Here is a 21,474-nt window from a genome sequence, read left to right on the forward strand (position 1 = left end):
TGTGTATGACAAGAACTTCAAGTCTCTGAAGAAAGAAATTGAAGATCTCAGAAGATAGAAAGATCTCCCATGCTCATGGATTGGCAGGATCAACATAGTAAAAATGGCTATCTTGCCAAAAGCAATCTACAGATTCAATCACTCCCCATCAAAATTCCAACTCAATTCTTCAATGAATTAAAAAGGGCAATTTGCTAATTCATCTAGAATAACAAAAAAAAAAACTAGGAAAGCAAAAGCTATTCTCAACAATAAAAGAACCCCTGGGGGAATCACCTTGCCCGACCTAAAGCTGTACTACAGAGCAATTGTGAAAAAAACTTCATGGTACTGGTATAGCAACAGACAAGTAGACCAATGAAATAGTATTGAAGACCCAGAAATGAACCGACACATCTATGGTTCCTTGATATTTGACAAGGGAGCAAAAACCAACCAGTGGGGAAAAGACAGCATTTTCAACAAATGGTGCTGGCACAACTGGCAGTTATCATGTAGAAGAATGCGAATTGATCCATTCTTATTTCCTTGTACAAATCTTAAGTCTAAGTGGATCAAAGAACTCCACATAAAACCAGAGACACTGAAATTTATAGAGGAGAAAGTAGGGAAAAGTCTGGAAGATATGGGCACAGGGGAAAAATTCCTAATCAGAACAGAAATGGCCTGTGCTGTAAGATCAAGAATTGACAAATGGGACCTCATAAAATTGCAAAGCTTCTGTAGGGCAAAAGATACTGTCCATAAGACAAAAAGGCCACCAACAGATTGGGAAAGAATTTTTACCAATCCTAAATCTGGTAGGGGACTAATATCCAATATATACAAAGAGCTCAAGAAGCTGAACTCCAGAAATTCAAGTCACCCCATTAAAAATGGGGTGCAAAGCTAAACAAAGAATTCTCAACTGAGGAATACTGAAGGGCTAAGAAGCATTTGAAAAAGTCTTCAACATCCTTAATCATCAGGGAAATGCAAATCAAAACAACCCTGAGATTCCACCTCACACCAGTCAGAATGGCTAGGATCAAAAATTCAGGTGCCTGCAGACGCTGGCGAGGATGTAGAGAAAAAGAACACTCCTCCATTGCTGGTGGAATTGCAAGCTGGTACAACCACTCTGGAAATCAGTCTGGTGGTTTCTCAGAAAACTAGACATAGTACTACCGGTAGATCCAGCAATACCTCTCCTGGGCACATACCCAGAAGATGTTCCAACTGGTAATAAGGACACATGCTCCACTATGTTCATAGCAGCCCTATTTATAATAGCCAGAAGCTGGAAAGAACCCAGATGTCCCTTAACAGAGGAATGGATACAGAAAATGTGGTACATTTACACAATGAAGTACTACTCAGTTATTTGAAACAATGAATTTATGAAATGCTTGGGCAAATGGATGTATCTGGAGGATATCATCCTGAGTGAGGTAACCCAGTCACAAAACAAGTCACTTGATATGCACTAACTGATAAGTGGATATTAGCCCAGAAACCTAGAATACCCAAGATACAACTTCCAAAACACAAGAAAATCAAGAAGAATACCAACGTGTGGATACTTCATTCCTCTCTAGAATGGGGAATAAAATATCCATGGAAGGAGTTGCAGAGATAAAGTTTGGAGCTAAGACGAAAGGATGGACCATCCAGAGACTGCCCCACCTGGGGGTCCATCCCATAATCAGCCACCAAATGCAGACACTATTGCATACACCAGCAACATTTTGCTGAAAGGACCCTGATATAGCTGTCTCATGTGAGGCTTTGCCGGTGCCTGCCAAATACAGAAGTAGATGCTCACAGTCATCTATAGAACAGAACACAGGGTCCCCTATGAAGGAGCTTGAGAAAGCACCCAAGGAGCTGAAGAGGTCTGCAGCCCTATAGGTGGAACAACAATATGAACTAATCAGTACCCCCAGAGCTCGTGTCTCTAGCTGCATATATAGCAGAATATGGCCTACTTGGCCATCATTGGGATGAGAGGCCCCTTGGTCTAGCAAATGTTATATGCCCCAGTACAAGGGAATGCCAGGGCCAGGAAGTGGGAGTGTGTGGTTAGGGGAGCAGAGCAGGGAAAGGGTATAAGAAACTTTCGGGATAGCATTTGAAATGTAAATGAAGAAAATATCTAATAAAAAAAAATTTAAAAATTAACCACCATTTGTAATGAATGGCGTTTTTTCAAATCAAACACTTGTACCTCATATTTAATCTAAAATTTGTCTCTTAGATGGAAAGTGATTTTCCACCATACGGTGTTACTTGAAGAGGAAGGGGGAGGTGTAAAAACACCTTTGTTCTTCAAATAGTTCAACCAAAACCTTTTCTTCATATTTTTGAAGTTTATTTTTTGGGAGGAGGGGGAATTCTGGTAAGTTATTTTTTATGTGCACCCATTTCTATTGTATTCAAACCTTTAAGTTAAACATACTTAAGAATTAATGAGTCTCATGGAACAGAGTTTAGGTTATATCTTGTTTTATAGTCCAGGGTGTATGATGTGATTTCTCTCTATAAGAACATTATAGAACTTGATAGAATTTGAGATTTTGACTAAGCATGGCCATATAATAACCACCTGTCCAATGAACAAAAGTAAAGCAAGAAAAATGGTAGAGCCATCTTGCTACTGGCTACACAGACACAGACTCACACTCACACAAACACACATATGAAGACACATTATATTAATTCCTACTGATATTTAAAAACAAGAATTTTTTGACTTGCCCATGTTTATATTTTCCAGCACCAGTGATTGCATCTAGGAAGCAGAGATGGGGAGGAGGAAGTGAGGCAAGACTATACATCCTTTAAGCCCACCCCATAGTGACGTACTTCCTCCAGTGAGGCTGTACTTCCTAAAGCTTCTATAATCTCCCCAGACAGTGCCACCACCAACTGTTGACCACGTGTTCAAGTACATGAACCTCTCAGGGACATTTCTCATTCAAAGCACAATGGCTGGGCATAAGTTAATCTAACTCTGTCAAACAGAAAATTGTCAAGAAGTCGCCAGAATGATGTACATTTTACAGTGTAGAATTTATACTGTCTGAAAATGTTCAAAACTAATATTTTCAAAGAAAAATAACTTACTGATTTGTGATTTTATCGGTAATAATAATGTAATATAATTATAAATTATAGTTATGATATGCTCATGAAGAAATAAGAACCTCATGAAAAAAAGGATATCAAGGAAGAAATATTTCAAATTGCTCACCAACACCAAGCATTACATAAATGGTATACAGTCTAATCATTGAGAATAAAATCAACAATGAAAGATACTCCTTTGAATTACATATGTGCACATATACATAAAGATCTGTATATGTATATATATGTATATATATATATAGCATGTATATAAATAAGAATATTGATCTCAGTGATGTGTAGTCTTCTTAAGAAAAGTTTCCTGTTTATGCTTACTACTCCATGTGGCCTATTTTTAAATCCCCACCCCTGAAACACTCTGTATGCACGGTAACATCAAAAAATTTTGACCACTAAATTAGAGAAAATGCATTTGTCTTTTCTATAAGGCAGAAAGAGTTAATCATTTATTGTTCAAAACTACATCCCCAAACATTCATCTAGCATTTATGCACCATAATGCATTTCAAAAAGTTCAACTAAATCATATCTCCAACATTCATAGAGAAAATGTATATACAGAGGAACCACTCCTTAAGTGAAGCAGCTGAAAGCGTTTGTGTTTTTATAGACTACAGACATCATTTAATTGACATCAATCTAAATTATGTGCTCTCTCTTCCGGTCAGAACAGCACCTGGCTAGCTAGGGCGCAGGGTCGGCTGACACTCGCCAGCTACCGACAACACCCACCACAGGATCTTAAGACTTCTGGTGAGTGGAACACAGCTTCTGCTCCAATCCAATTGCGCACGGGACCTGAGACTGCATTAGTCAGGGAAGCAGAAAACCGGCCTGAGTAGGGCCACAGGCCTCTTCCGGCCTGACCAGCACCGGGGTAGCTAGAGCGCAGGGTCGGCTGACACCCGCCAGCTACCCATGACCCCCGCCACAGGATTTTGAAACTGCTGGTGAGTGGAACACAGCTTCTGCTCCACTCCAACCACGCGGGACCTGAGACTGCTTTGGTTGGGGAGGCAGAAATCCGGCCTGAGTAGGGCCACAGGCCTCTTCCAGCCTGAACAACACCGGGGTAGCTAGAGCGCAGGGTCGGCTGACACCCACCAGCTACCCACAACCCCCCCCCACAGGATTTTGAGATTTCTGGTGAGTGGAACACAGCTTCTGCTTCAATCTTTAAACAGTGACAAGGACAACAACTAACCCCAGAGATTACCAGATGGCGAAAGGTAAACGTAATAATCTTACAGAAACCAAGACCACTCACCATCATCAGAACCCAGCACTTCCACTTCGCCCAGTCCAGGGCACCCCAACACACCGGAAAAGCTAGACACAGATCTAAAAGCATATCTCATGATGATGGTAGAGGACATCAAGAGGGACTTTAAAAACACACTTAAAGAAATACAAAGGAACACTGGTAAACAGGTAGAAGACATTAAAGAGGAAGCACAAAAATCCCTTAAAGAATTGCAGGAGAACACTGCTAAAGAGTTACAAATCCTTAAAGAAAAACAGGATAACACAATCAAACAGGTAGAAGTCCTTAAAGAAAAACAGGAAAACACATCCAAACAGATGATAGAAATGAACAAAACCATACTAGACCTAAAAAGGGAAGTAGACACAATAAAGAAAACCCAAAATGAGGCAACACTGGAGATAGAAACCCTAGGAAAGAAATCTGGAACCATAGATACGAGCATCAGCAACAGAATACAAGAGATGGAAGAGAGAATCTCAGGTGCAGAAGATTCCTTAGAGAACATCGGCACAACAATCAAGGAAAATGTAAAACGCAAAAAGATCCTAACTCAAAACATTCAAGAAATACAGGACACAATGAGAAGACCAAACCTACGGATAATAGGAGTGGATGAGAATGAAGATTTTCAACTCAAAGGACCAGCAAACATCTTCAACAAAATTATAGAAGAAAACTTCCCAAATCTAAAGAAAGAGATGCCCATGAACATACAAGAAGCCTACAGAACTCCAAATAGACTGGACCAGAAAAGAAATACCTCCCGACACATAATAATCAGAACAACAAATGCACTAAATAAAGATAGAATACTAAAAGCAGTAAGAGAAAAAGGCCAAGTAACATATAAAGGCAAGCCTATCAGAATTACACCAGATTTCTCACCAGAGACTATGAAAGCCAGAAGATCCTGGACAGATGTTATACAGACACTAAAAGAACACAAATTCCAGCCCAGGCTACTATACCCAGCCAAACTCTCAATTAACATAGATGGAGAAACCAAAGTATTCCACGACAAAACCAAATTCACATATTATCTCTCCACGAATCCAGCCCTTCAAAGGATAATAACAGAAAAAAACCAACACAAGGACGGGAACCACGCCCTAGAAACAACAAGAAGATAATCCCTCAACAAACCTAAAAGAAGACAGCCACAAGAACAGAATGCCAACTTTAACAACAAAAATAACAGGAAACAACAATTACTTTTCCTTAATATCTCTTAATATCAATGGACTCAACTCCCCGATGAAAAGACATAGACTAACAAACTGGCTACACAAACAGGACCCAACATTTTGCTGCTTACAGGAAACTCATCTCAGAGAAAAAGATAGACACTACCTCAGAATGAAAGGCTGGAAAACAATTTTCCAAGCAAATGGTAGAAAGAAACAAGCTGGAGTAGCCATTCTAATATCTGATAAGATTGACTTCCAACCCAAAGTCATTAAAAAAGAAAGGGAAGGACACTTCATACTCATCAAAGGTAAAATCCTCCAAGAGGAACTATCAATCCTGAATATCTATGCTCCAAATACAAAGGCAGCCACATTCATTAAAGAAACTTTAGTAAATCTCAAAGCACACATTGCACCTCATACAATAATAGTGGGAAACTTCAACACACCACTTTCACCAATGGACAGATCGTGGAAACAGAAACTAAACAGGGACACAGTGAAACTAACAGAAGTTATGAATCAAATGGATCTGGCAGATATCTACAGAACATTCTATCCTAAAACAAAAGGATATACCTTCTTCTCAGCACCTCATGGTACCTTCTCCAAAATTGACCACATAATTGGTCACAAAACAAGCCTCAACAGATACAAAAATATTGAAATTGTCCCATGCATCCTATCAGATCTCCATGGACTAAGGCTGATCTTCAATAACAAAATAAATATAGAAAGCCAACATTCACATGGAAAATGAACAACACTCTTCTCAATGATACCTTGGTCAAGGAAGGAATAAAGAAAGAAATTAAGGACTTTTTAGAGTTCAATGAAAATGAAGCCACAACATACCCAAACTTATGGGATACAATGAAAGCATTTCTAAGAGGAAAACTCATAGCTCGGAGTGCCTCCCAAAGGAAACTAGAGAGAGCACACATTAGCAGCTTGACAACACACCTAAAAGCACTAGAACAAAAGGAAGCAAATTCACCCAAGAGGAGTAGATGGCAGGAAATAATCAAACTCAGGGGCGAAATCAACCAAGTGGAAACAAGAAGAACTATTCAAAGAATCAACTAATCAAGGAGCTGGTTCTTTGAGAAAATCAACAAGATAGATAAACCCTTAGCCAGACTCACTAGAGGGCACAGGGAAAGCATCCTAATTAACAAAATCAGAAATGAAAAAGGAGACATAACAACAGATCCTGAAGACATCCAAAACACCATCAGATCCTTCTACCAAAGGCTATACTCAACAAAACTGGAGAACCTGGATGAAATGGAGAAGTTCCTAGACAGATACCAGGTACCAAAGTTGAATCAAGATCAGGTTAATGATCTAAACAGCCCTATATCCCCCAAAGAAATAGAAGCAGTCATTAATAGTCTCCCAACCAAAAAAAGCCCAGGACCAGATGGGTTTAGTGCAGAGTTCTATCAGACCTTCAAAGAAGATCTAATCCCAGTTCTTCACAAACTATTCCACAAAATAGAAACAGAAGGTACTCTACCCAACTCATTCTATGAAGCCACAATTACTCTGATACCTAAACCACAAAAAGAACCAACAAAGATAGAAAACTTCAGACCAATATCCCTTATGAATATTGATGCAAAAATCCTCAATAAAGTTCTTGCTAACCGAATCCAAGAACGCATCAAAACAATCATCCATCCTGACCAAGTAGGTTTCATCCCAGGGATGCAGGGATGGTTCAATATACGGAAATCCATCAACGTAATCCAGTATATAAACAAACTCAAAGACAAAAACCACATGGTCATCTCGTTAGATATGGAAAAAGCATTTGACAAGATCCAACACCCATTCATGATAAAAGTCTTGAAAAGATCAGGAATTCAAGGCCTATACCTAAACATGATAAAAGCAATCTACAGCAAACCAGTAGCCAACATCAAAGTAAATGGTGAGAAGCTTGAAGCAATCCCTCTAAAATCAGGGACTAGACAAGGCTGTCCACTTTCTCCATACCTATTCAACATTGTACTTGAAGTCCTAGCCAGAGCAATTCGACAACAAAAGGAGATCAAAGGGATACAAATTGGAAAAGATGAAGTCAAAATATCACTTTTTGCAGATGATATGATAGTATATATAAGTGACCCTAAAAATTCCACCAGAGAACTCCTAAGCCTGATAAACAGCTTCGGCGAAGTAGCTGGATATAAAATTAACTCAAACAAATCAATGGCCTTTCTCTACACAAAGAATAAACAGGCTGAGAAAGAAATTAGGGAAACAACACCCTTCTCAATAGTCATAAATAATATAAAATATCTTGGCGTGACTCTAACTAAGAAAGTGAAAGATCTGTATAATAAAAACTTCAAGTCTCTGAAGAAAGAAATTATAGAAGATCTCAGAAGATGGAAAGATCTCCCATGCTCATGGATTGGCAGGATCAACATTGTAAAAATGGCTATCTTGCCAAAAGCAATCTACAGATTCAATGCAATCCCCATCAAAATTCCAAATCAATTCTTCAACAAATTAGAAAGTGCAATCTGCAAATTCATCTGGAATAACAAAAAACCTAGGATAGCAAAAACTCTTCTCAAGGATAAAAGAACCTCTGGTGGAATCACCATGCCGGACCTAAAGCTTTACTACAGAGCAATTTTGATAAAAACTGTGTGGTACTGGTATAGTGACAGACAAATAGACCAATGGAATAGAATTGAAGACCCAGAAATGAACCCACACACCTACGGTCACTTGATCTTCGACAAGGGAGCTAAAACCATCCAGTGAAAGAAAGACAGCATTTTCAACAAATGGTGCTGGCACAACTGGTTGTTAACATGTAGAAGAATGCGAATGGATCCATTCCTATCTCCTTGTACTAAGGTCAATCTAAGTGGATCAAGGAACTTCACATAAAACCAGAGACACTGAAACTTATAGAGGAGAAAGTGGGGAAAAGCCTTGAAGATATGGGCACAGGGGAAAAATTCTTGAATAGAACAGCAATGGCTTGTGCTGTAAGATTGAGAATTGACAAGTGGGACCTCATGAAACTTCAAAGCTTCTGCAAGGCAAAAGACACCATCAATAAGACAAAAAAACCACCAACAGATTGGGAAAGGATCTTCACCTATCCTAAATCAGATAAGGGACTAATATCCAATATATATAAAGAACTCAAGAAGGTGGACTCCAGAAAGTCAAATAACCCCATTAAAAAATGGGGCTCAGAACTGAACAAAGAATTCTCACCTGAGGAATACCGAATGGCAGAGAAGCACCTGAAAAAATGTTCAACATCCTTAATCATCAGGGAAATGCAAATCAAAACAACCCTGAGATTCCACCTCACACCAGTCAGAATGGCTAAGATCAAAAATTCAGGTGACAGCAGATGCTGGCGAGGATGTGGAGAAAGAGGAACACTCCTCCATTGTTGGTGGGATTGCAAGCTTGTACAACCACTCTGGAAATCAGTCTGGCGGTTCCTCAGAAAATTGGACATAGTACTACCGGAGGATCCAGCAATACCTCTCCTGGGCATATATCCAGAAGATGTCCCAACCGGTAAGAACGACACATGCTCCACTATGTTCATAGCAGCCCTATTTATAATAGCCAGAAGCTGGAAAGAACCCAGATGTCCCTCAACAGAGGAATGGATACAGAAATTATGGTACATTTACACAATGGAGTACTACTCAGCTATTAAAAAGAATGAATTTATGAAATTCCTAGCCAAATGGATGGACCTGGAGGGCATCCTCTTGAGTGAGGTAACACAATCACAAAAGAACTCACACAATATGTATTCACTGAGAAGTGGATATTAGCCCAAAACTTAGGATACCCAAGATATAAGATACAATTTCCTAAACGCATGAAACTCAAGAAGAATGAAGACCAAAGTGTGGACACTGTGCCCCTTCTTAGAATTGGGAACAAAACACCCAGGGAAGGAGTTACAGAGACAAAATTCGGAGCTGTGATGAAAGGATGGACCATTTAGAGACTGCCATATCCAGGGATCCATCCCATAATCAGCTTCTAAACGCTGACACCATTGCATACACTAGCAAGATTTTGCTGAAAGGACCCAAATATAGCTGTCTCTTGTGAGATGATGCCGGGGCCTAGCAAACACAGGAGTGGATGCTCACAGTCAGCTATTGGATGTATCACAGGGCTCCCAATGGAGAAGGTAGAGAAAGTACCCAAGGAGCTAAAGGGATCTGCAACCCTATTGTTGGAACAACATGATGTACTAACCAGTACCCTTGAGCTCTTGTCTCTAGCTGCATATGTATCTAAAGATGGTCTAGTAGGTCATCACTGGAAAGAGAGGCCCGTTGGACTTGCAAACTTTATATACCCCAATATAGGGGAATGCCAGGGCCAAAAGAATGGGAATGGGTGGGTAGGGAAGTGGGGGGTGCTATGGGGGACTTTTGGGATAGCATTGGAAATGTAATTGAGGAAAATATGTAATAAAAAATATTAAAAATTAAAAAAAACAAAAACAAAAAAAATAAATTATGTGCTCAAATAACTATAACATGACCAATATTGACTAAATTCAGTCAATTTTTGTTTGCTTTTGAAAAAGTAATTTCAAACATAAAAAAAAATGACATTTACATATCTCACTTATGGCTACTATGAATTCATGGTATCACTAAGAGATCAGATCTAAAAAACCCAGAGATCAATGATGCTCAAAACCCAGTAAAGCACATAAGTTCATTCTACTAGCCTTAGAAATCCTTTCTGAGGCAGTTAGTAATTATGAGATGTCTTTGACCAAGTTGTGAGTAAAGAGGAAACTGAAGTCAGATGGTCTGTGTTCTTAATATAAAGCAAGGGTGTCACTCAAGAGAATGGGCTTGGGATCTTCCTGTAACGTTCCTAAAATCAGGTGTGGATAAAGTCATATTGCATTCACACAATCTGCCTGATTTTTTTCAACTACTTTTTCCATGTTTCAGAATTTGATACATACATATAGTGTGTTTGCCAACTACTTTTATCTTAAATGTTCCCTTCAAGTTTGGATCTAGCCATCTATAAATATTTGAAATTAACTACTGTCTTAATATAACAATAATATAACTTAAGAAATTCATTGTTTATGTTTTTAGTTTCATAAGCCAACTCAAATGTGTTCTGGATGTTGTAGTGTGTCTCATTAGATTTACAGTTGAATTTTAAAATATCTTTTGAAATTAGAGATTAAAATGGTCTACTTAATGTTGTTCTTCATCCCATGCCTTTTAAAGGAAGAATTATTTGGCTGGAAAATGTGTGAGGTGGCTTTTTAGAACAAATGGGCTACCAGAAATTACAATCATGTGATTATTTTTGTTGACTTGTAAGAAACACGTGCCTATTGGGTTTCTCCTTGGTTTGACAAGCAGGTATGTTATACACTACTGTTGCTGATCCATCCAGCCACTCAAGTTCAGACAAAGGCAATCCAAAGTTCTCAGTCATTTTTGTTTATTTTAGCAAAACAGCCAATGTGAACTCCACCCAAGCCTGGGAGTCTGTGTGCCCAGGGACAATTTTACTAGGTACATTCAGTGGTGTTTAAAGTTCACAAGGATGGCTTTAAGGGTTGGTCAATTTTCTTTTTATAGAGTTTAGCCTCATTCTTGGAGTCTGGTGGAAGACTGTATCAGGGAAACTTATGTCTATTCAAAACAGTCATGGAGAGGAAAGTAATGCCCCAGTTTAGCTCACTACTCTTAACTTACCACTCTTAGTCATTGAAGGATATATTCAAAACCCATGTTTTACATTCAACCACAGAATTCAGTGAACTGAATCACACTGTATGAGTGTAGGAGGACACATGTGAAATACACAGAATGCTGTCTAATGTCCTAAACTTCTGAGTTGTGAAAAGTCTGTGTGTGCACATGTATGATCTTCTCTTTATGGGCTAGTGCATGTGTAATCATATGGATATGGATGCAGTAATGCTTTGGCCTGAGAAAAGGAATTATAGCTTATCAGAAATTCTCAATGGGGCACATGAGTCCACAAAGTCCAACACTAAAATGAAGGGAATCATAAATTGTTATTCACCCTTGCACGTATGTGTGTATATGTATTTGTTGTGTATGTGTATACATATGTGTGTGCGCATAGGTGTGTGTGTGTGCGTGGGTGTGTGTGTAATAGAAAGGGAATATTTTCAGCACAGATGATACAAGGTCATGATAAAATCACAAAGTAGTAAGCAAATGACATAAACTTGATGAATGCATAAATAAGCAATTTGCTCATAAGGAGACTTAGAGTATTTGGGGGAAATTCAATTTACTGAAGACAAATTATAGCACTATGAGTCTCTACAAAGCATTTCTAAAAAGAAAGAATTTACAAACCGTGCATGCTCTTCCTGATGCTGATTGCTTAGTGTACTTTCAGATGCTTGTTACAGAGAACAACTCAGACCATCTCAGACTGTAAGAACCATCTCTGGGGCTCCAGCATAGAGTCAGCTGTTCCATGATCTCACCAAGGACCCAAGAATTCACTTCTGCCATCCACAGCCTGTCAGTGATCCATCAGGCTTGTCCCTGTAGGGTCTCATGATATCTTCCATGATATTAACTTCTAACTCAATGACAACCAAAAATTCAAAACAACAACAAAAACAAAAACACCTATGTGTCATTATGTTTTGCTTTGTTTTAAGAGCAAAAGAAACTGCCTTCTCCCAGTTAGATGAGGTCCCCTTACTCGCACTTGCCTATGCTGGAGGCAAGCCAATCACCCAGTTCTTACTTAGCTGATAGACATCTTTGTGTTTGAATATAGCCCGAATATTTTAAACACTGATTGAAGTTACTTTTCTCACAAAAGTAAACACGCATGCCATTCAGTTTCAACTGCATGATTCACTGTATGGAAAAGAATATAATTTCTTTTAGTAATCAACTTGGCCGGACAGGCTTCATAATGCCCTGCATGTTTCTTTCTAGAGCATCCCATGCTTGCCAGTGCTACCAAGAAAAAGAGAGCAGATGTCTATAATGACCAACAAAGAAAGTCAGCATTGGTGTTGAAACTTCTTTTCTATCTGGGTTTACCAACAGCTCATTTTATAATTAATGCCAAAATGAATATGTCTCCACAGCATACTGGAAGGGACTGGAGAGATGGCTTCATTGGTAGACTGCTTAGTGCACAACCAAGGGGACCTGAGTGTAGATTCCCAGCATTCATTCAAAACTGGTCTTGTCACACACATTTGTAATCCCAGATCGGGGAAGCAGAGACAGATGGATCCCTAGACCTCCCTGTCCAGCCAGCCTAACTTTATCAGTGAGTTCGGGTTCAGCCAGAGACCCTGCCTCACAAACTAAGATGATGAAGAGCAAGTGAAGGAGATAGCCCAGCTTAGACCTCTGTCCCCCAAAAGCACACACACACACACACACACACACACAAGTGCATGCACACCTGTACACACCTATGTGCACACATACAAATGTGTACATTCACATGCATACCACAGACTGAGAGAGTATAGGCAAAGCATACAGAGACAAAATAGTGTCACATCCTCTCCAGTCCCTGTTTTGAGAGTACAAAAAAAAATGTAGATGACCCATATGGGGCTGGACAAAGGTGGGAAGGCACTTAGATCAGCCCAATCATACTGATCACTGGAAAGCCACATGAACCCACTTACTATATGATTAAGGAAGTGCCCTGCGTCTCAAAAGGACCCTGAGCTCATTTTCAGAATGAATTTTCTATATTTAGACAGAATCTGGAATTCTGCAGAAAGTGTATTAGTCATAGATCATACTGATTCCTTTATAGTTGTGTAAAAAAATTCACTTTCTGACCCATGAGACACTAATCATGAATGTTCAAAATCTCTGAGCTTAGAGGCAGAAAGACATTTGGATCCATTTTTTTTAGCTCAAAGGCTGATAATGTAGTTTAGTGGTAAGGTTTTTGCCTAGCATGTGCAACCTGATCAAAAATTTTTAAAAAAGCATACAATATGACTTAATGCTCTGATTCTGCACTACTTTGGGCAACTTGCACAACCTCCCTAAACCTCTTCATCTAAAGTAGTGGTTGGTTATCAACCTGTGAGTTGCGACCCCCTTGGGGTTAAGCAACTCTTTTCTTCACAGGGGTCACATATCAGGTATACAGCATATCAGATATTTACATTCTGATTCATAACAGTAGCAAAATTACAGTTATGAAGTAGCAATGAAGTAATTTTATGGGTGAGGGTCACCACAGCATGAGGAACTGTATTAAAGGGCTGCAGCATTGGGAAGGCTGAGAACCACTGCTCTAAAGCATAAAGGTAACACATTTTAGCTTAGCAGGTTGCTTGTTTAAATCCATGAACTGATCTAAATAAGTATTGATAATAGACTATGACTGATTTTTACTGTTTGGGAATTTCATATTGTATAATCAAACATGCCATCCCCATTTCTTCCCTTCCAAATCCTCTCTTATACACACACCACTTTCCCTCCTAACTTCATGTGTTCTGTTTTTGATAAACATTTAGCTCTGCCTGTACGTGCATGAGTGTAGGACCATGAATTGGAGCACAGGTAGTCTCTTAACTGAATGCATGAACAACAAAGAGCCTCCCTCCCACAGCAGCCATTACTTGCCATTAGCATCTCCATGACCAGGGAATTCATGAGGCCTCTCCTCATCCATGCTGGCAGTCACAGCCACTGTGAGTTCATGTGTGCAACCCTTGTGCCATGCCCAGCAAATACTGTTTCACTGCAGACATCCCCTAGCTGCCTCTTATGATCTTGCTGCTCCCATTCCTTTTGCTCTTACTGACCCTTGAGTAGAAAGTGTGTGATACAGACATCTCATTTCAAGCTGACCACTGAATGATCTCTTACACGCTGCACATTGGCAAGTTGAGGATCTTTGTATTAATTACCACCTACTATGAAAAGAAGCTCTTCTGCTGAGAATACAGTACTAATCTCAGTATAAATAGATCTCAGTGGCAATTTAATAATATATAGAATAATAATATTGTATTCTCCCCTAGGGCTATGACATAGCCAGACACATTTGGCCCAGTTAACAATACCAGGCATGAGTTCTGTCTTCTAACGTGAACTTTTAAAATAAGCAGGAAGCTATAGGTTGTTCTCACTTGTGCCATATTGCACCCGGGGCATATCTTGCCAGGCTAGTCATTATCGTACCTCATGGAGCTCACAGATAAGCACAATGGTCGAATACTTTTCTCCCCCACTACTCTAAATAGAACCTTCTAGCATTATGAAAGTGACCCAGGAAAGATGAAGCTTCCAGGTGGGTCAAAGCTTGATTTATTTGTGGTCTATGACTCAAGAATATGATCTCTTCAGCAATACAATCTTATTTTCAAGTTCTGAAGAGTAACCAAGTAACCAACATGTACTTCACGTTTCTGGGATCTAAAGGACTTAAAAATGGCAACCTGGGCTGGAGAGATGGCTCAGCAGTTAAGAGCACTGACAGCTCTTCCAGAGGTCCTGAGTTCAAATCCCAGCAACCACAGGGTGCCTCACAACCATCTGTAATGGGATCTGATGCCCTCTTCTGGTGTGTCTAAAGAAAGCTACAGTGTGCTAATATAAATAAAATAAATAAATCTTAAAAAAAAAAAAGAAAAAGAAATGGAAACAAAGATTTTTAGGGGGATTGGTTTGGGGTTTTTTTTTTGTTTTTAGATGGGGTCTCTCTATGTAATTCTAGATGTCCTGGGTCTTGGTAACGAAGACCATGATGGCCTGGAACTCACAAATAACCTCCTACCTTTACATCCTGGGTGCCTGGATTAAAGGCGTGTGTTATCACACACAGCTACAACTTCATTTTAAAAGCAATAGGCTAAGTAGGGGATTATGAAGATAGTTACTTAAGAGCCATTGTTTGACAGTTGATAGAAATTGGAAGATTTGGGTTCTTTCAGTGCTCTGTAACATATAGAGTACACTCTGGTGTTTGTGTGTGTGTGTATGTGTGTGTGTGTGTGTGTATGTATGTGTGTTTGTGTGTGTGTGTGTATGTGTGTGTGTGTGTATGTGTGTGTGTGTTTGTGTGTGTGTGTTTGTGTGTGCGTGCGTGTGTGTGTGTGTGTGTGTGTATGTGTGTGATTTTCAAGCTGACCACTTGGTATTGGATAACCAATTGGAAGGCTATTTTTCCTGGTCTTAGCATTCCTTATCTGCCTGTTGTTCTTTATGTAAGGATGAGGCCCTGTAAGTTCTCCGCTTCCATGTTACCTTGTCTGTAAATTATACAGATAGTAGGCTGTATGTACATATTTAGAATATACATATATATGTACCAACAATTAGGAAAAGGAGGCCATGAATTTGAAAAAGAGAATAATCAAGAACTGGGAACAGTAAAGAGAAGGGGGAAATGATATAAATATATTTCAATTTCAGAAATTAAAAATTAAAATCTTGAAACAAACTACAGAGAAACTATCCCTAAAATATTATTCCTCCATGTTGGCAGTGTCAAAACTCACTAGAAGCTTTAAATATTGATATTCAACAGGATCGGTCCATCTTAACATCTCAAAACTGAACTCAGCACCTTACCCTTCAAATCCATTGTTATCTGCTAGCTAGTGAAGGATGACTCACTTTTATTCACTCACGACAATCAGAAAGCTAGCTGTCACCCTAAACTTCTCCGTGTCAATCGTGGTACACCACAAACCTCCAAGTCAAGTCGAACAAAACTGGAGTTCTTTATCTGACTCAACAGCAGTATCATTTAGAATTTCTGATAAAACACCATACCACACCACACCACACCCCAGATTCAGAAAGACTGAAGTAATCCACAAGAAACTGAGTTAAACTAGAGATCTTGTCTTAAGGGGGCAAGCCATGGAGCAGTCTATCTAATATTCCCCTCTGTCTTCCACATGATCATGGACGGTCATACCTGCACATATGTGAACATACACTACACACACACACATACACACACTCAAAATTAATTAAGCCAACCTCATGGGAACTTGATACTAATTGATATTTGGGAGGTGCTAATCTGGTGTGCCTCCTTATTTACTGTAATTTACTTCATGCCTGCCCTCCATCCACATCCTTACCCCCAGGCCTTCTTGTCTCCCTTGAATGCTGATGAGGCTCTATATATACACATCCTGACTTCTTCATGACATGATTGATCCACCAGAATTACCAGCCCACGTAAATAGCATCTGTTTAGTCTGTCCTCCAGTTCTCTTTTCCTCTGCCATTAATCTTTCTTTAAGGACTTTTCAGATGCACTAATCTGAACCCAAACCTTACAAACAGCATTATGGAATCACATGACTTTGTTTGCTTTCTCCATTATGGTGAGCTTCACCCACAGTTAGAACTCACTCAATCTAACTCCTTTGTTCAGCCTGAATCCCAGAGATGAGATAGTCTTTGGAAAGCGACTCTCAGTTCAGGTTCATTTCCATGTCTCACATCCAAGATCTGTCAAGACAAAATATATGTGTATATATATATATATATATATATATATATATATATATACACACACACATATATATACACATACATATATATGTATATATGTGTAGTGTGTGTGTGTGTGTGTGTACCTTAGCCAAATGGGATTACTTTTTTCTTTTTCTTTTTTGTCTATTAGATATTTTCTTTATTTAAATTTCAAATGTTTAACCTGTTCCTTGTTTCCCCTCTGAAAAACTCCCTCCCTCTATCCCCTCCCACTTCCCCCTGCTCACCAACTCACCCACTCCCACTTCCTGGAGCTGGCATTCCCCGACACTGGGGCATTGAGCCTTCACAGAACCAAGGCCCTCTCCTCCCACTGATGACTGACAAAGCCATCCTCTGCTACATTGCAGCTGGAGCCATGAGTCCCACCATGTGTACTTTTTGGTTGGTGGTTTATTCCCTGGGAGCTCTGTGGATACTGGTTAGTTCATATGGTTGTTCCTCCTATGGGCTATAAACCCCTTCAGCTCCTTGGGTCCTTTCTCTAGTTCCTCCATTGGGGACCCTGTGCTCAGTCCAATGGTTGGCTGCAAGCATCCACCTCTGTATTTGTCAAGCACTGGTACAGCCTCTCAGGAGACAGCTATATCAGGCTTCTCTCAGCAAGCACTTGTTGGCATCCACAATAGAGTCTTGGTTTGGTGAATGTATATGGGATGGATCCCCTGGTGGGGCAGTCTCTGGATGGTCATTCCTTCAGTCTCTCTCCACACTTTGCCTCTGTAACTCCTTCCATGGGAACTTTGTTCCCCCTTCTAAGAAGGACTGAAGTATCCACATCTTGGTCTTCTTGAGATTCTTGTATTTTGCAAATTGTATCTTGGGTATTCTGAGCTTCTGGACTAATATCCACTTATCAGTGAATGCACACCATATGTGTTCTTTTGTGATTGGGTTACCTCACTCAGGATGATATTTTCTAGTTCCATCCATTTGCCTAAGAATTTAATGAATTCATTGTTTTTAATAGCTGAGTAGTACTCCATTGTTTAAATGAACCACATTTTCTATATCCATTCCTCTGTTGAGGGACATCTGGGTTCTTTCCAGCTTCTGGCTATTATAAATAAGGCTGTTATGAACATAGTGGAGCATGTGTCCTTATTACATGTTGGAACATCTTCTAGGTATATGCCCAGGACGGGTATTGCTGGGTCCTCAGGTTGTACTGTACTGGCTAGTTTTGTGTCAACTTGACACAGGCTGGGGTTATCACAGAGAAAGAAGCTTCAGTTGGGGAAATGCCTCCACGAGATCCAGCTGCAAGGCATTTTCTCAATTAGTGATCAAAAGGGGCGGTCCCCTTGTCCATGGTACCATCTCTGGGCTGGCAGTCTTGGTTCTATAAGAGAGCAGGTTGAACAAGACAGTGGAAGCAAGCCAGTAAAGAACATCCCTCCATGGCCTCTGCATCAGTTCCTGCTTCCTGACCTGCTTGAGTTCCAGTCCTGACTTCCTTTGGTGATGAAGAGCAATGTGGAAATGTAAGCTGAGTAAACACTTTCCTCCCCAAATTGCTTCTTGGTCATGATGTTTGTGCAGGAATAGAAACCCTGACTAAGACAATTACTATGTCCAATTTTCTGAGGAACCACTAAATTGATTTCCAGAGTGGTTATACCAGTTTGGAATCCCACCAGCAATGCAGTAGTGTTCCTCTTTCTCCATATCTTTGCCAGCATCTGCTGTCACCTGAGTTTTTGATCTTAGCCATTCTGATTGGTGTGAGCTGGAATCTCAGGTTGTTTTGATTTGCATTTCCCTGATGACTGAGGATGTTAAACATTTCTTTAGATGTTTCTCAGTCATTCAGTATTCCTCAGCTGAGAATTCTTTGTTTAGCTCTGTACCCATTCTTTGATAGGGTTATTTGGTTCTCTGGAGTCTAACTTCTTGAGTTCTTTTTATATATTGGAAATTAGTCCTGTATCAGATGTAGGATTGGTAAAGATCTTTCTCCAATCTGTTGGTTGCCTTTTTGTCTTATTGACAGTGGGGATTACTTATTTTTAATATGGTTCATCCTCTGTCCTGATAGGATTTATTCAAATGCAATTTAGCCACTTGCCCTTTGCCCTAGAGAAGCGGGTAAGTGGTAGCTCTATGTTTTATACCTAGCCCAATTTACCAGCAGTTTAATATATAATGCACTCCTTCCTGAAGTTATGAGGTTTTATACCTAAAGATAATATCAGGCAGAAATAAAAATTAAAAATCCATTCCTCTATGCACATATCTTCAAGGCTTTTCCCCACTTTCTCCTCTATAAGTTTCAGTGTCTCTGGTTTTATGTGGAGTTCTTTGATCCACTTAGACTTGAGGTTTGTACACGGAGATAAGAATGGATCAATTCGCATTCTTCTACATGATAACAGCCAGTTGAGCCAGCACCATTTGTTGAAAATGCTGTCCTTTTTCTACTGGATGGTTTTAGTTCCCTTGTCAAATATCAAGTGACCATAGGTGTGTGGGTTCATTTCTGGGTCTTCAATTCTATTCCATTGATCTACCTGTCTGTTGCTGTACCAGTACCATGCAGTTTTTATCACAATTGCTCTGTAGTACAGCTTGAGGTCAGGCTTGGTGATTCCCCTAGAAGTTCTTTTATTGTTGAGAATAGTTTTTGCTGTCCTAGGTTTTTTGTTATTTCAGATGAATTTGCAAACTGCCCTTTCTAACTCAGTGAAGAATTGAGTTGGAATTTTGATGGGGATTGCATTGAATCTGTAGATTGCTTTCAGCAAGATAGCCATTTTTACTATATTGATCCTGCCAATTCATGAGCATGGGAGATCTTTCCAACACAGACACTACTGCATATGCCAGAAAGATTTTGCTGACAGGACCCTGAGATAGCTCTCTCTTGTGAGACTACACCAATGCCTGCCAAATACAGAAGTGGATGCTCACGGTCTTCTATCGGATGGAACATAGAGCCCCTAATGAATGAGAAAGTACCCAAAGTACCTAATGAAGAAAGTACCCAAGGAGCTAAAGGGGTCTGCAACCCTATAGGAGGAACAACAATATGAACTAACCAGTACCCCCCAGAACTGTGTCTCTAGTTGCATATGTACCAGATGGCCTAGTCGCCCATCAATGGGAGGAGAGGCCTTGGTCTTGTGAAGATCATATGCCCAAGTACAGGGGAATGCCAGGGCCAGGAAGCAGGAGTGGGTGGGTTGGGTAGCAGGGCAGAGGGAGAGTATAGGGGACCTTGGGGATAACAGTTGAAATATAAATAAAGAAAATATCTAATAAAAAAAGGAAAAGAAAATGAAAAAGAAAAAAGTCCATTCCTCCATCTGTATACTGTGGTGCAAGGCTTGAAGATTCAGCTTCATCTCTGGTTTCGCATGTTGCTTAATACCTGTGAGCCATACTGTGATGCTGCAGAGAAGGAAATAGCATTCCCTAGTGAGGCTTGTGTATCTGGCACAAATGAGGTATTCAGTCAACAGTTGTCTTTGCTATTGTTAGAAATTAGCAATAGTGTCCAGACACATGGTTGCTTCCCAGGCACGCAGGTCATCATAGCATGGAGAGAAAAGTGCAAACAAATACAGCAAGAGGACCAGGACTGAAGAAATGAAACCTGCAGTAGGTCTCATCACTTATAAACTGTCCAGGAAGAAAAAGGGGACAGGAGGACAGACTAAAGAGAGGTCATTTTTGATGGACTGGTAAGTCTGGTGGATCATGTCATGAAGTCAGGAAGTAAACTATTTGATTCTATTGAAAAAAAAAAAACCATTGTGTTTGAAACAGGACACCACCCAATAGCTGAGAGTATTTAGAGGACAGAGGAAAGTAGAGTAAAAGCCATGAGAGACAGATTATCAATACAGATATAGCCACAGCAGTGATAATGATGGTGGTGGTGGTGGCAGCTCTGACTTCCATTTGAAAGTCCATTATGAATTGGGCACTCACTCTCTTTGTTCTTTTACATTTTCTCCTATAGACATCACAATATTTCAAAAGGTCTCATGGGTTCCACATGAGCAAACTGAGCTTTGGAATCACATATGGGACAACAGATATGCCTGAGACTATGCAGTTAAGTGGGTGCTACTAGGCATGGTGGTGGATCACTGAGTGGGATGGGAGTTGCAGTTCAATGAACATAGGTCTTTCTCAGAACTCTCTTGAGTCAGTTTGCCTAGGACTCATAGTGAAACTAATACACATTTCTTCCCCTAGCCCTCTTGGGAGCAATGGGTAGCAAACTCTGGGCTTCACACATGCCAAGTAAGCTTGGCTAGCCTTGAGCTATATCCCCACTGTACTTACTATTTTGTTACACCCTAAGACTCTTTTCTTCAGACCTGATCAGGAC

The sequence above is a fragment of the Mus caroli genome, unplaced genomic scaffold (assembly GCF_978045245.1).
Source record: "Mus caroli unplaced genomic scaffold, Mus_caroli_1 scaffold_6, whole genome shotgun sequence".
NCBI lineage: Eukaryota > Metazoa > Chordata > Mammalia > Rodentia > Muridae > Mus > Mus caroli.